The sequence below is a fragment of the Leptopilina boulardi genome, unplaced genomic scaffold, assembly GCF_019393585.1.
Source record: "Leptopilina boulardi isolate dan_hultmark-lab unplaced genomic scaffold, ZJU_Lbou_2.1 LbouV2_327, whole genome shotgun sequence".
Taxonomy (NCBI): domain Eukaryota; kingdom Metazoa; phylum Arthropoda; class Insecta; order Hymenoptera; family Figitidae; genus Leptopilina; species Leptopilina boulardi.
The window spans coordinates 3,650,957-3,663,551 of record NW_026137893.1 but is presented as its reverse complement, the minus strand read 5'-3'; the positions used below and the strand labels follow the sequence as shown (position 1 = coordinate 3,663,551).

The window sequence follows — 12,595 nt, the reverse complement described above, 5'->3', positions numbered from 1 at the left end:
AGGATTTATAGTTTTTTGGTTTATTTTATTTTTAATTGTTCTTAAGCTTTTCTTGTAATATAATAAATAAATTTTTTAATTGACTACAGCACGCTCGCAAATCAATCTAGTCAAATAAATTCCTTATATTCACGATTCTGATGTAGTTACACAATTAATACCTAAATAAATATACTTTTATACTATTATTTATTTTATATAGACATATGACATATTATACATAGAAAAATTTTTTTTTCTGCAATCTTTAATTAGAATTATTTTCGAGTTTCCAATCTATGTTCTGTCGGTAAAGTAGAAACGGGCGCGAAATTTGAAATAAAATTTTTATTACTAGGGAAAATTCGAAATAACTGAGGAAATAATAAAAATTGTTGATTTATAATTTGTCCTAGTAGTAAAAAATTCTATTTCAAATTTCGAGCTACCTACTTTATCGACAGAACATAGAATGGAAACTCGAAAATAGTTCTACTATACATAATGTTAATCAATTAAAAAAATGGAAAAAAAAATTTCCTGGCTATAAAATGTCTGAAATAACAATTGTATGATAACTGAAAAACAATTGAAAAATGAAAACTTCATATCTGGAAATTCGATATTTGTCAAATTGAAAAAATATACTCACAGAGAGAAAAGTTGAATATGTATGTGAGAATTTCATGTCAATAATAATTATAATAATCATATATAATAATTCATATTACTCACGTCATCGTTACGTAATTATAAATAAATAAACACAAATAATAAAATAATTTGAATTACATGCTTTAAACTAAATAAAAAGAATAAATACAAAAATAGTAATTTAATCAAGATTTAAAATTTTTATAATTAAAATAATTAATTATAATTAAAAATTTGACGATAAAATTGGTGAAGACAGTCATGTTGTTTTAAAACGAAAAAATGCCATTGACGATTTTTGGTATGTATGTTATAGCTGCAAGGCAGTTTCTATAACCATTGTCAAAATAATCGTTGTTCCTGTTAAGTTTAAAATTAAAATTAAAATTAAAATGCAATTCTAGATTCCATTAGTATACACCTTATTGCAAGAAATAATAGAATTTATTGTTATAAATTTCTAAAAGTTTTCAATATTTAACTTGACTTAAATACATTTTCATTTCTAGAATAAAATATATATGAAGTTTTGAGTAAATGTCCAGATGTGTGTATGTGTATGTGTATGTGTGACTATGTCACAAAAAATTGTGTTCAAATATCTCAGAAACGTTTTGACTGTTTGCCCTGAAATTTTGTATGTTTATTGTAGTCGTTAATACCTAAATTCTGACACATGGATTTTCGAATATATCCACAAGATTTTTTTTTACAATTAGTTAAAATTTTGAAAAATGTATTTTTTTGACAAAAAATTTTTTTTAATGTAAATTTTATTTTGTTTGGTAAAAATACTTATTTCTCGCATTTAAATTAATAGATTAACCTATATGAAGTTCTTAATTTACTGAAATCTATACATTAAATCTATAGAATAAATTAAAAAAAAAAAAAAAAAAAAAAGTAGTAACTTAATCAACATTAAAAATTTTTTGTAATTATAATTAAAAATTTGACAATAAAGTTAATTAACGACAATAATTTAATAATAATGTTGTTTCGAAAGTGTTAAAATTTTTTTTACCACTGTTCAAAAATACACAGAATAATATTTTATAGTTTTGTATAATTAAATTCTAAACCAAATGCATAATTACTAATTATTAAAATTTAATAAATTTAATATTTTTGATTGACCTTCACCTATATACTCAAAATATTTAAAATATCGTTAAATTATGCAATTAATTTTTAAAGAGTGGAACAGGTGCAATGAGGTAAGAAAAACTTGTGAAATAAAATAAACGCAAATATAAATCATTTCGATACGTTATACAGAACATATATATTTTGTAATCGTCTTTTGTAACAAAGTTATGCAACATAAGCATTTGTTCCTCTTATTAATAAATGTTATTGCACAAAATTTTAATTCCGATATTGATTCGCGCTTCGTTTGTCTCTCACGTTCAAAAAACGTAGAAGCATTAATTAGATTGTACAGGTCTTTGTAATTAACAAAAATCAACCAACCAACTTTTTTTTTTAATAAGTTTTTCCGCTTCGAATTAATATCGCTCGAAAATTAGAATAATGCAATAGCAAAAGAAAAGGGTTCATTAAAAAATTTTAAATGTTGATTACTTTAAAGTGGAAGAGTGTACAATTTTAAGAGACTAAAATATGGAGAATGTAAACAAGTTAATTTTCAACTTTTAATTTTTTCACTTTTCAACGGTTTTGATTATTATTATAGAACTACCGTCTGAGGGTTGGTTTAGTAATTTGATGTAGACCATCAATTGATTAATGTAAATAAAAAAAATATTTAACAAATAAATAAAGTTATCCCAAGTCGGTAGATACTAATCGAAAACTTATGCAATTCTGATACAACAAGCAAAATATGAACTATTTTAGATTAAGGGATTTTTCGAAAACAATTGCAATGTTAGAAATGGAAAATAATGGTTGGACTTAAAAAAAAAAATTCGTAAATTTATTAATAAGTTAATGTTATTTGTGTTAATTTAAGGTGGTTTAAACACAAATAATACATGTTTTTTCAAAATAAAGTAATTTTGCCCTGCATTTTACCCATTTTTCATCCGTTTTTGTCTTTTTATTAAAAAAAGAGGTATAACTTTTTTGATTTAATCGCTATTAAAAATTGTCAAAGAAAAAAAGTGTTTATTTTTACTCTTTTTTTTCGAAAAAAAATTGAAAAAATTTGTTTTTTAAAAAATGCGAATTTTTGAAATTTTTAAAAACTCAAAATTTGAATAGTTTTGTTGTTTTTAACGAACTTAGGCGAAATTTCGGTATACTTAAAATGTACACCAAATTTGAAGTCGATTTATTAAAATTTGTTCGAGTTATCGTCGGACAAAATTTGTCTACAGACATACATACAGACAAACATTTTCGTGAAACCTATTTTTTGGCTTCAGAAAGTTTCAAAACGTGGAGATTTACTGGAATTGAAGAAGGCTCAAAATCGCCCAAATGTAATACCTTCTCATTATGATGAGAAAGTAAAAAGTACGCATTTTTGGCTTAGAAAATATTTGATTTAATATTGACAAAAGCTGATATTTTTTATTGACAAATTGTATGCACGAGGGCAATCCACGAGTGCCCCTCACGGGGCCATTGCCAATTTTCCACACGGGTTATAAAAATTTTAAATCTTGATTAAATTACTATTTTTGTATTTATTCTTTTTATTTGGTTTAAAGCATGTAATTCAAATTATTTTATTATTTGTGTTTATTTATTTATAAATACGTAACGCTGACGTGAGTAATATGAATTATTATAATATTATTATAATTATTATTGACATGAAATTCTCACAAATTCATGGAAATTAGAAGTCAAATGTATATTGATGTTATTTTATCAAATTTCTTTTCCGTTTGAAGAGTAATCCATGGAAAATGTAAAAAATTAAATAGTCAGTAATTATTTATACATGTTTATCATTATATAAATGAAAATTGAAATGTCACAATTTTCTGAATTTGGAATAAGTTTTAGATATTTTCAATATTGCTTAGCTTTCTGTTTATTATTTTTATATCTTCGGCACGGAAAGAAAATAAATATGAAATTTTATAAAAACATTTTCAAATTTTGTAAAAAGAGCTAGTATTTGATTCACTAATTTTCATTTACTTCAAACTAGTAAAATATTCTTCGATCAAGAAAATGATGAATCAAATACAGATAAGTAAATGGGTTTTCTTGATACAATACAATTTTCCTCCAGTGTTGCATTTTCATCAATAAACTATTTCTAATGTTCATAATCAATTAACTATAGTTATAGAGTCTGCTATAGAATATTCGTCAATTTTCTATTTGCCGAAGACTCTTCAGGCAATTAGCTTAATAACTAGGCAATTAAATAAATTACTGATTGAATTTGGGCCAAAGTTGCCTACTTACTACTTTTATCTTATGAAAATTACTACATATCAATGAGAATAATAATTTTTATTTTTCCATCTATTGAATACTTAAAAATATTTTTTAAAGACATTTTTTAATTAAATTTTATGCATGAAAATTTTTCTTTTCGGTAATATAATTCCAATAATGTAGGTCATTCTTGATATTATAAAAAAGAGAACAATGAAAAAGATATTCGCTAATTGCTGATGCCTATGGAATAATAGTCTGTCCCAATCGAGAAAATTTCGTAAATTTCAAAGTAAAATGCTTGTCCAGTTTCTTTTCTTAGGATTTTAACATACCTAAGTACTAAACTCAATTGATTCTAATAATATAAGAAGATGATGTCGATCATTCCGAGTCAAGGATTAAATAAAACACTATTCTTTACGTTTCAATGGCACAGCCATCCTCTTCAGAAACTTAAAAAGAATGAAACATTATTTATAAAAAGAATTTTTCGTTAGAATAAATAAAATTTAGAAGTGATTAACCGTCTCAATAGACACGATTGCTATAAATTGATTCTATTTTCTTAATATTTTGAGTTGTATCAAATATGCAAGAAAAAAAGAGCTTGCCTTAATTTTATGAATTAACATTTGATTGTCTAAACAATCTATCATTTCATTTTGAATAATGTGTGCCCAATCAATTTTTTTAATGTCACGATATTTCGAATTTGGAGAATAAAATAAATTACACGGAGAAAAAAGATATTGTTGCGATAACAATTTTTGGATTGTTGTTGACAGATTTGTTGTTGCTAGAATTCGGAATGTTGAAATGACAATTCGGATTGTTGTCAATACAAATGTGTCTTGTTTTAACGATTATACGAATTTGCTACGTTTAACTTGTTCAGTCTGCAAATCCGTACTGTTATAGTAACAAACTTCTGGTAGCGCATCATGCGATTGCTGATGGAACAATTCGGATTTGTTGAGCTGACAGGTTTACTGCTCAATGTCACGTGTTCATCTTTACTTGCGCGTCGGTCTCGCGATTAGGGCACTTGTGCCTCTCTATTTATTTATTTTAACTTAAGTTTTTATTATATAGTGAAGTGAAAATGCTCCCAGGAGAGGAGGCAAAAGTGCGGGAATTGTTGTTAAAATGGGGACTTGATGAGTAGACTGTGTCTGATTATATTGGTACGTGTTTAAATAGTGTTAAACATAACCAAGTATAGACTTCATTGTGATACTCGGCCGAGTACTCGGCTGTAATTCTTAATTTTTGTTATTTAATGTACTAAAATAATGTTTTATAATTGTAAAGAAAAAAGTTTTAATAAATTTTGTACTTAATTATCAATTAATTTTATTATTTCTAAAAAAATATTAATTAAGGTGAGAAAAATTTATTTGATCAACGCTTCGTTAGTACAACAAATTATTTTGTCAAACTAACAATCCAGGTATATTGCTGAAAACAATTCTGCTTGTTCACCGAACAAATCGGAATAGTTTTTATAACAATCTCGCTTTAACAAATTTTTTTTGTCTCCACAACAAATAGATTTGCTAGTTCTATATTAGCAAACTGGAATTTTTGTGCGGACTTAATTTTTAGTTGTCACAACAATCCTTTTTTCTCCGTGTATTTAAAAAGTTATATCAAATTTTTGAAGAACAAAGCAGGATTTTCGTATATAAACCAAAAGCAAACACGACAAATATCATCTTAGTACAAGACATTGTATAACAAACAAAATGAACAATTTTCAAATATTTTCCATTTTGTTTGGCATTCTGCTCATTACTTTGATATCTTCTGATGCAGGGACCATTAAATCTTTATTGAAAAATGTAAGTTTTTTATTAATTTCCATTTCATTTTCGAATAAACTTTTTATAGTAGTATAAATATATTCTAATAGTATGGTAAAAAATGATACTAATCAAAAATGTATTCCTTTGATTTCTCCAAAAATAAGCACCAGTAATTTTGTTCTAAAATTGTCAAAAATCAATCAAATCATTTCTGCTTTGAACTAGTTCTTGAAGAGGGATTAACAAGTTGTAAATTTGGATGTTCATTACATGAACATTTTGCTTCCTCTTTACGATCAGCAAAAAAATTTCCTTCCTTGTGGAGAAAGCATTAACATTGAAATAAACATACAAAAATAATATAATAATATAAACATTAGAGTACCTATACATTTGAGTTAAATTTAAAGAATTAATGGAAGTTAAAAAATCAAAAATTCATATTTTATCCGAAATTTCTAAATATTAATGAAAAATAATATATAATTTATAATTATTTACAATTATATCGATTCGTTTTAATACAAGGAACACAATTATTTTATATTTAAACTTGAATTTAAATAAATATCAAATTTTTCAGCTAAAATGTGTATTTTCTATTTTTTACCTTTTATTAATTTATAAAATTTACCTCAAATGTAAATTTTATATACCTATACCAATCGATTCATTTTCATGTAAGGAATACAATTATTTCATCTATAAACTTAAATTTAAATAATCACAAAATTTTATAGCCAAAGTGTGAATTTTTGATTTTTTAACTATTATTAATTCTTTAAATTTAAATTAAAACTATACTTTATATATACTGATCGATTTGTCTTGACGTAAGGAATACGATTTTATTATATATATCATTTTAAATTTTTCTATTTAAAAATTTTTTCGGTTAAAAAAAAAATTTAGGAAAAAAGACGATAAAATTTTTTTTTTGGGTATTTTTTAACATTCTTTGGTCAGATTTGAGATATTAATATGATAAATGCGCCTACCAAATTTTATCTAAATCCATTAAGATTAAGTTATCTTCTAAACAAAAAAGGGATCCACACACACACATCCGGACAATTGATCAGGATCTCATATAACATGTTTCTATATAAAGAAAAATTTGTTTCCGACACTTTGAAAATTTTTACAAACGAAAGGACTACAAAGCTTCCTCCACGAGGAAGCAAAAAATGGTAATCAATAGTTTATTTAATAATTTGTTAATATTAACTATTCCCGTGTGGAAAACGCCCCGTTCGTCCCATGCGTGATAGGTGCCCCCGGCAGGGTCCCAAGTGGAAAATCCATGCGGGCACCAGCAGGGCCCCCGCTATTTGCCCTCACGGTGCCCTGCTCAAAAATTTGTCTAAGTCCAAAAACAAAAATTTTTTTTTACCAAAAAATGTTTAGTTCAGAATGCATTAAATAACATTTTAAAGCAGTTGAAATAAACATTAGGTGACATTTAAAAAAAATCTAAGTACCAAGTTTTGGAAAACCACAAGGGCACCAGCAGGGTGCCTGGTCTTTACCCTCACGGTGCCCTGCTCAAAAATTTGTCTAAGTTAAAAAAAAAATTTTTTTTTGTATAATAAATGTTTACTTCAGAATGCATTAAATAACATTTTAAAGCACTTGAAATAAACATTGGGTGACATTTTTTAAAAATCTATGTACAAAGTTATGGAAATACACCAAGGCTCCAGCAGGGCCCTTGCTATTTGCCCTCACGGTGCCCTGCTCAAAAATTTTTCTAAGTTCAAAATTCAAATATTTTTTCATCAACACAAAATGAATGTTTCCAATGATTCAGAACAACGAAAAACGCGTTTTTAATAAAAATATATTTACACTTTTTTGAAAATAACACTCACACTTATGGCAAAATAGATGAGGGCCACCGTAGGGGCCCGCATGGATCGCCCTCATGATCGATTAGCAAAATTTTCTAAGTCCAAAAATCAAATATTTTTTTATCAACAAGAAATGAATGTTTCCAATGATTCAAAACAACGAAAAACGCGTTTTTAATAAAAATATATTTACACTTTTTTTGAAAATTCACCTGAGATGATTCATGATAATAATCATAAAGCATATAATTAATTATATTTTATAAATTGCATTTGATTGGAAAATATAATTTAATATCTTAAATTTAACTAAATGATGTTAAGCACTTTTCTTTGTTAGGTATTTTTGAAGTTTAAATAGCATCAAGAAGTTAGCATTCGTTTTGAAGTAGCGTGCGTAGCGTAGTTGGTAAAGCGTTAGACTCATAGTCCGTAGGTCGTAGGTTCGATTCCCCCCATGCGTTAGATTTATTTATTTCTCAGGTTTGCGTTTAATCATTAATTCTATGTATGAATTAGTTGAAAAATGAAAATATCCGTTAATAGTATGCATAAATTACATATTTTTTAATTTTTTAATTAATATTAATTTATTATTACTTTTAATTATATCCGACAGTTAATTAATTAGAACGTTAATTAATAAATTCAATTTGAGTAAGAATTTAATTAAAAATTGAATAATTATTAAATAAATATGTTATTTATTCATAACTTAAGCTTATTTATTATTAATTAACTTTTATAATATAAATTTATAAAATTTATAAATAAAATATAATAAATTTTCCATGAGGGTATCCATGAGGGAAAGCATGTCACGCCTTTGAGGGCTCCACGTGGATTGCCCCTATGGTTTCCATGCGGCACGAGGGCAATCCACGAGTGCCCCTCACGGGGCCATTGACAATTTTCCACACGGGTTTTTTATGGTGGTTTTTCAAAAATTTCATAAAGTTTTTGATAGTTATTATAATTTGAGTTTTTTTTGACGATTGTATTTTTAATGTAGGTAAAAGTATGGTATATGATATATTTTTTATATTTTGAAATTATAAATTAATTAAATTTGCACCAATAAAATAATTTTTCAGATTAAATACTTTTGTATATTTTTATACGATATTTTTTAAACAAATGTATTATACGCATATAATTCAACCTTATTTTAGTATTGCTATACAGTTGAAAATATTTAAATTTGTTTAAATCATACTTTCTAGTTGATTTAATGTATATAATATATTTAATGTAAAAATATATGACTCATTTCATTTAAATTGTCATATTCGTTTCCCTTGCCAAAAAAAATTATTTGATATAACCTTACTTGAAATTAATTTGTTTATATAGTAAAAAGCAATAATTTTCAATAATTTTTCCACTTACAAGGACATAAAAGTGATTTTCATAATATTGGCAGAACAAAAAGCAGGCAAAATGTCATAAGTGTAATGCGTCCCCGGAGACATTTTCAATGTTCAAATGAATGAAATGTTGAAAATATAGTGTTTAAACCAGATTAAAAATATGTTTCTTGAAGTATTAGTTCTATATTTAAGGAAAATCAAGTGTTGGTAATTAAACTTTATTTTATACAATTTCCAGAAAATGAAAATGACGTGTCCCTCACTTTTGTATTTTTACGTTTTGCCGGCAGAATTTCCTACTTTTACCTGCTATTTAAATTACCTTATGAGCAAAAAAATTTCTTTACCATCGCATAAGCAGCAGAACACAATAACGAAGTGTGTGAAAAAACGAAAACGATATAAGTATAAATTTGCTCGTTTGTCATGGAGGCAGATAAAGCCGAAACACTTTCGTAATTGAATTTCTGTCAACAGTGTAACGCCTTGAAAATGGTTAGAAAATATTTTGAATTTTATATCGGTATGGAATTTAATGTATTTTTGGATTCTCTTTCGAATGAGACCAATCCCGTCGATATAAGTATAACCGTTTTCATTTTATAAGCGAAAAACAAGCAAAATGTCTACAGTGTAATGGTCATAAGTGTAATTCAAATTTGTATATATGGCTTCAGTAAACGTAATAAATTACAGAGGCCTACAAAATAAAACTTTTTTCTTTTATCTTGATATCAGAATGGTTTCTAATGTATTTTTGGGCGCTGAACACGATCACGGATCTTAAAATTGCCTAGCATGTCAGGATTTTGAAAAAAGTGGGGGTAAAAACCCCCAAGAAACATGTTTTTATGGGTGTTTAATATGATTTTTCTCTTTAACCTGACGTGGTAAAAACTTCAAAAAAGTTTTATATTATAGCATAAATCGTGTACTACATGACCCGTACACGCAACCCTCCCCCCTAATTTTTTCCATAAAATGGAGTTATAACCCACCCCAAAAAATTTTTATTTTAATTCTTTCGGCAAAATGAATAGATGTTTATTCGTTTTATGTTCATAATGTTTAAGGACATAAATTTTGCATTTTGCCTATATAATTTTTAACCCCTTCGCAGTCCAGTTAAAAATCACTTATAGGCCTAATAAGGTTCCAAACAGAGCTTTCAAAAAAATTTGATTTCATCGTATTTAAGATTTTTGGGTTCATCTGTCATCAAATTCGAATTCAGCGACCCTGAAAACCCCCGAGAAACAAATTTCGACCGAATCGCATCAGTCTTGAAATTATCCGCCATATTGGGTCGCCATTTTGGATCCACCATTTTAAATTTTGAAAATCTGACGTGATATTTGTAATTAGCAACCTAAAAAACCCCTAAGTAACGAGTTTCAAGCGAATCGAATCAACTTCTAAATTTTCATGGTCGCTATTTTGGTTCGGCCATTTTGAATATTTTAAATCTGACTTCAATTTCGGATTCAGCGACCCCAAAAACTTCAGTATATTTATCACCAGTCAAATCAAATTATGTTTAGTATTATTTTATCAAAAATTGACAGAAAAAATTTTTTATAAGATATGACGATTTCTGCCAAAAAAAAAACCGTCTGCCATAAGAAATATATGACTTTAATTTTGTGACCACTATTTATTTTGTTAATTTAACATGTTAAACTGTATAAAAAAATTAGTTTCAACCTTAAAATCAAAATTTTCCAACTCAACTTTTCTGGAAGCTGAATATGACAATTTAAATGAAATGAGCCATATATATTATTTGGTAGATTTTAAACTATATTTACATAATTATGTTTTTAATTAAAATCAAATATAAATTATTATTGAACACAATAATATTGCACAGCTGCAATATAAAGTTAGTTTGTATAAGATTTGTTGAATTGCAGTAGGTAAACCAACGCTAAAAATTGTCTGAATTTGTCAATTTTCTTTGGTATTTCGTTTACACTTTTAATATTTTAAATATTATTTTGCAACGTTTTAAATATCGCAATAGTTTGTATATTAAAGATAATCATCTTTTTTTTTAGTAGTTATTACTCTAAAATTTAATTAAAGAACTATAAATATTATAAGATAACATAATTTAAAATCATATTGTTTATTATAAAGTTGTGTCAGGGGTGAACTATTTTGTAACGCGGATGTGAATTCGTACCGCGTGTGCGGCGCGGTCGCAGATTCTCTATGGTGGAATGTGGATGCTGTGTGCGGTTGTGTTTCGTGCGCGATTTTCAATTATCATCCAGTGCATATACTACGAGTGGAAATAAATTGATCCTATCTTGAAGACTCTTACTCGGTAAGTTGTTGCCATTCTTTTTTTTGCTTCATGTTAAAATTTCCTCATGACCGGTTAAATGTCTCGCGTGGCATCAACAGTGTTGCACGCGAAAGTGTGAGAAATGGCGAGCACATATATATATATACATACATATACATATAGTAAACAAATGCCAGAAAGGGAATGCGATGCGCACTCTCCGCACTTCATTGGAGAGAGTGAAAGAAGCAGAGAATGAAAGAGAAAGAAAAGCTTCTGTGCTTTTTTTTTATCAGCGATGATATGCGATGAAAGATCGAATATAGAAAAATTATTTGTAAATTTTATTTTCTCCTTTTCCTTAATTAGCCTACTAGTTAATATGTTTCCTTATAAAAATTTTTAATAGAAAATTCTTAACAATATATACGCATATATATTTCAATCGGAATGTAATATTTTGAATAGGAATTCGTTTTAATGAGTAATTTCCTATTAATGAAAAATTTAATATATAACTGTTTAGACAATTTTAAATTGGATTGAAAGTTTTTAGGTTATGTTGTCATATTTCGCATAAAATTTAATAATTTTTAATAAAATAGCTTTGTAAATGCCACATTTCTATCGACATAAAATTTTAAATTCATTTTTAATTATTTACAACACTTTTTAAATCATTAAATAAAATACTATTACATAGAATTAAAGCAAACGAATGAAAAAAAATATTTGACACCAAGAAGAATGAGAAAACAAGAGACGATATGAAGTATGAAGTAGGTCAGTTGACATAGTTGGGTAGTTAAGATTATCTTAAGGGAACCCTTAAACAAAGTAAAGGTACAGCCACAGTTCAACTTTCAAAGTAGAGGGTCGCAATAGTAACGTACAAGAGTGAAAGAAATAAGAACATTCTTTATTTCTCTCACTCTTAAACGTTACCATGACGATCCTACTTAGATAGTTAAACTGTGTATTGTATTGTTTTTAATAGATTTAAAAATTTATATATAATAAAGAAATGTTTTTTTTTCAAATTTTAAATGAAATGTATTAATTTTATATTTCAACAAATAATTTACGTTGGATATAATATTATTGCAATGTTGACAAATGAAGTAATATGTATAAAATATGAATGTGCAATTTTTCTGAATTGCTTTTATGCTACGTCAAACAAAATTATTTTATTACATAACATTCATAACATACTTTTATATATGTAGGGGAATGTAGTCATGAGTGGACCAGTTTCTGATTTTTTTTTATGTAAAATAA

General features: G+C 26.5%; 1 protein-coding gene across 1 annotated transcript in view; it reads left to right on the top strand.

Annotated features, from left to right (window-relative positions):
* The first annotated feature begins 5,712 nt into the window (after positions 1 to 5,712).
* LOC127284870 (uncharacterized) overlaps positions 5,713 to 12,595 on the top strand; it is a 431,539-nt gene continuing 424,656 nt past the window's right edge. The window contains exons 1-2 of the mRNA XM_051310567.1: positions 5,713 to 5,840; positions 11,164 to 11,353. The gene's annotated coding sequence lies outside the window, so the exon portion shown is untranslated. The remainder of the gene's footprint in view (positions 5,841 to 11,163; positions 11,354 to 12,595) is intronic.